The 4748-nt window shown below is 45.5% G+C and overlaps 1 non-coding gene across 1 annotated transcript; it reads left to right on the top strand.

Annotated features, from left to right (window-relative positions):
* The first annotated feature begins 1376 nt into the window (after positions 1 to 1376).
* Positions 1377 to 1448, top strand: Trnar-ucu (transfer RNA arginine (anticodon UCU)). Its single transcript has one exon. It is a non-coding gene; the product is annotated as a tRNA-Arg (tRNA).
* Positions 1449 to 4748: the final 3300 nt, after the last annotated feature.

Genomic DNA, 4748 nt, shown 5'->3' with positions numbered 1-4748 from the left:
TAGGTACCACCGCCTAGTTCAGGAACCAAAAAATACCTGAATATAAATACACGAGAAAGTGGTGGGTAAATAGCAACGCCGGTAGCAAGTGGTTATCGCACCAGACCGGTATTCTAGAGGTCGTGGGTTCGGATCCTACCCGGCCTGCATTTTTTCACCACTTTCTATCACACTTAAACAATTCTTCATCTGTTTCTACGATCCACCAGAACCTCCCCTTTGCTTTCTGAGGTTTTCTTGACTCCCAACCCTCATTTTCAGTTGTATATCACCAAGCCCCTCATTTCCCATTTAAGATTCGCTACATGCTTAGCGAGGGCCTGTGTTCTGGCAGTGTTGGTGCCAGGGGTAGCTTAAGAGGGTTTAACGCCGGTCGACCACTCTCGACATGTCGTACACACTCGAGTCACGGCCCGGGGTTTAAAAAGAAGGTCCACTTCACCCCGAGTAGTCCGAGTGGCGTGGGTTCGGTCCCCACTCTGGGCGCGTGTTTTTCTTTCTTTCTTTCTTCTGTATATTAAAAAAAATATTTACTTCATTACCCGAAGTGAAAAAGAAAAGAGCCTAACCACACCCCTATGCCTCCTTTGGCATTGTTGACTGCTGCCCTATCTTTCTGTATTTTCCTCAACGGGCCCCTCATTTCCTTACTATATTATTCTGCGAAAGCCTTGCGAGGGTCTCGGTTCTGGCAGACTTGATGCCTAGGTAGCATAAGAGGGCTTCCCGCCAGTTACCCGCTCATGACAGGCTGTAGACGCTCGAGTCACGCCCCGGGGGTTGAAAAGAAGGTCCCCTTCTCCCCGTGTAGTCAGAGTGGCGCTGGCTACCACCCTCAAGCGTCAGATACATTTCTAGTAAATATAAATAGCCCAGAAAGTGAAGGAGAACACAGTCGCCCAGATAGCCGAATTGGTAAGGCATTCGACATGTAATCGAAAGGCGTGGGTTCGGTCCCCACTCTGGGCGCGTGTTTTTCTTTCTTTCTTGTGTGTATTAAAAAAAATGTTTACTTCATTAGCCGTAGCGAAAAAGAAAAGAGCCTAACCACACCCCTATGCCTCCTTTGGCGTTGTAGACTGCTGCCCCATCTTTCTGTATTTTCCTCAACGAGCCCCTCATTTCCCTACTATATTATTCTGCGAAAGCCTAGCGAGGGTCTCGGTTCTGGCAGCCTTGATGCCTAGGTAGCATAAGAGGGCTTCCCGCCAGTTACCCGCTCATGACAGGATGTAGACGCTCGAGTCACGCCCCGGGGGTTGAAAAGAAGGTCCCCTTCTCCCCGTGTAGTCAGAGTGGCGCTGGCTACCACCCTCAAGCGTCAGATACACTTCTAGTAAATATAAATAGCCCAGAAAGTGAAGGAGAACACAGTCGCCCAGATAGCCGAATTGGTAAGGCATTCGACATCTAATCGAAAGGCGTGGGTTCGGTCCCCACTCTGGGCGCGTGTTTTTCTTTCTTTCTTTCTTCTGTATATTAAAAAAAATGTTTACTTCATTAACCGTAGTGAAAAAGAAAAGAGCCTAACCACACCCCTATGCCTCCTTTGGCGTTGTAGACTGCTGCCCTATCTTTCTGTGTATATATATATATATATATATATATATATATATATATATATATATATATATATATATATATATATATATATAAAGAGATCATAAGGTAGATGGGCCAGTGTAAAAATAGTGAAGGAAGTAGACTGACTCGTTACCGTTTTTTGTTGCCAACAGTTTCGGAGTTAAAAACTCCTTCTTCAGTTTCTAACTCCGAAACTGTTGGCAACAAAAACGGGAAACGTGTCAGTCGACTTCTTTCACTATATATAAATATAGATATATAAGCGATTTAAAGGCAGGATATTCTTTTAAAGCCAAAGCAGCATTTCCCTATGCGAAAAGAAATACCTCGGTGCTATACCATCTCGCCAAACATCCTAAAGTTCTTCTGGGAGTAACCAGGAGCATGAACGTAAAAACACCGAATTACGGAGAAACGTTGAATACTTGAGGACTTTGTGGTGTGCCGCTGACATAGCTCCAGAAAGTGACGCAGCAGAGCACCTGCAAAAATTGTTCTTGGAACTGCAACTATATATCACGGCAGTGGGGTAAAAACAATTCTACTGAATATTAAGTCTGAATAAATAGGCAGGCCGCAGGCGCCCCTTCAATAAATATAAAGCAACGGAAGGACAAGTATAAATATATAGCGCCCTTTTACATGTTGTAACGGCTCACCCTATTTGCGAGTGAGACATCTGGTTCAGAGAATGTTTTTGATGATATGCACTCGCCCAGCACTCACAAACATTAAAATTAGGCAAGCTCTATCTCTAAGAGAAGAAAATACCAGCAAAGCATGTTACCATTGAATAAAACGTAGGGGAAACGTGGCGGTTTACCGAGCAACCCGAAAGCAAACTTCGGTTGGTACCGCAGGGCAAGCAGCAAAGAGTATGCGAGTAAGACTGATGGAGGACGGGCCAGCTTTTTGGGTCAGAGCGCAAACTCGAGTGGACAAAATTGTCCCGGGCAGTAGCGCACAAACCAGCATCATCCAAGCCCAACCATCAACCAAGATGACAACAACAGAAAAACTTGCGTGCGTGGTGCAGCAAGCGCGGGTTTCTTTATGACCACTTATGACCACTTATGATCTCATCTTTTCTATATATCGCAGGTGGTTCAAGCAATCTCGTATCATCTACTGTTGCACCGCGGAGCTATTATCATCACCAGCCTGACTACAAAAACTGCAATGCGAAGGCCTCTCCAATAAATCTTCGATTGTACCGGTCCTGTGCTCATTACAATCAATTTATCCCCCAAAAGTTTTTGAACTCATCTGCCCACCTAACTTTCTTCCGCCGCGCTAAAACTTGCCTTCTCTAGGGATCCACTCTGTTGCCCTTACACTTCACGCAACTGTTGCACATAACAATACTATTATTCAAATAAAATATGAACTTGGACTGGCCATTTATATAGACGAATTGACAATCGCTAGACCCTTGGTTATCTGAGTGGGTACTGATAGTCTTAGCTACAAGCAGGGAGACCAAATACTCGATAAAAGGACGAAATAGGAAAAGTAGAGAGCAAAGAATACACTCGAGCAGCACAGTGCGTAAACGGATGGAGGTAAATGAGTGATAGAGTCGTTATTCAGTGGACCTCAAAAGGCTGTCGATGAATATTGTAAAGTAGGCCTGCTCATTAGGCGAGTAAGGAGACAGCCTTAAGAGCATTACCACATTACTATTTTCGGCACATCTACGTGCCTGGGATGCCCTGCCCAAATAAATTAAAATTGCAAGTGTAGTCCTATGTAATAGGCTGACCGCATAACAAGGCGAGTGCCTTGCCTGGGGGTAGCGTAAAAAACACCAAAGCGTGTCACAGGCTACTGAATCAAAGCGTAAACGAACAGACTACAGAGCTACATCCAAAGAAAACAGAAATTGGTTTCATTTCACTTGATTTTTAGTTTCTCCAGAAGGGCGAATTATAAACACAAACGAAAACGAAACAATACTAAAATTAAAAGACAACATAAATCAAACAACTATTATTTATATGTATGGGCCCTGATACGAAAATCGAAAGTGTTTATTGGCGCCGCGAAGAGAGCGACGCAATGCCGTGCACAGTTGTACAAGCGCAGCGTTCCGAACTCCCGTGCGTGCCTGCTGCATTCCTCGTGCGTGCAAACGCGCCACTTCGTTCTCGGCGTTCTATCATCATTGTTCATGTTGGCGGCAAATTAGAAATCCGCAACATCCTCCGCGCCCACCAAATGCACACTTGCCTAGTTAAAAGCACAGTCACAACAGGTCCACTAGCATAACGGTATTTAACCATATCCATATTGTCCAGTTTCGAAAACATCACCAGGACTTTGCCGACTGCCACTCGGTAGCGCTGTGGCCTAAGCAGCTTGCAGTTTGAAAAGTGCACTCACTTCGCAACGTCTGAGGTCTGTCTTCTCGCATGGTCTGCCTCGATCTACACTGGGACAATTGCGTCTTCTAGCAAGAGTAGCGCTGACTCCACGGTGAGGCAGTCGTTTATGACCCATGTAAATGGGGTGATTAGAGCGATGATCTTCGGGCAGTTGTACCGGACATCTTTCTTCTAATGTCGCCCTGACATTCGGCTCTTTTTTAGGGTTACTGGTTAAGGATGAAGCTTCTTCGAGGACGTAGTTCAAGGTAGACGTTGTTACAGCATCTTTGAATGCGTCAAAAACGTCATGAAGACGAGTGGTTTTTGAAGGCTCTACGATGATATCACGGTGCGGCCGTAGGGGGCGTGTCCTGGACAAAACGTCAAAACGTACGCTTCACTTTTTCTGTGCAGTCATCCTTCTGGTATTCTCCCTCGGCCTTGTCGGATACCCTAATTGGTTTTTCGTTTGTAGTGTGGCGTCAAGGTAACCTATAAGGTCTGGAAAGGGCATTCTTGCGGTTGTCGACAGTAGAATCTTCAAACTTAGAGAATCCATCTTCATCGGGTTGCGAGTACGGTACGTTTACAAGTGCAACTGTATCTACCTTCCCAACCCGCCAAAAGTAGGAAGATAAGTCTTCATTCGCGTGCGCGTCCGTGCGGAGGACGCACACGAGGCTGCTGACTTTACATCTATCGCTATCTTCCAGAGATATAGCGGTCTTTGTAAGGTCCATCCTATACTGGTATTCACAGCGACCAAAGCAGGATTCACTTCTTCCGGCTGTACCTGGC

The sequence above is a fragment of the Haemaphysalis longicornis genome, unplaced genomic scaffold (assembly GCF_048455015.1).
Source record: "Haemaphysalis longicornis isolate Haplotype H1 unplaced genomic scaffold, Haemaphysalis longicornis Haplotype H1 scaffold_11, whole genome shotgun sequence".
Taxonomy (NCBI): domain Eukaryota; kingdom Metazoa; phylum Arthropoda; class Arachnida; order Ixodida; family Ixodidae; genus Haemaphysalis; species Haemaphysalis longicornis.
This window is presented reverse-complemented; position numbering and strand designations above follow the sequence as displayed.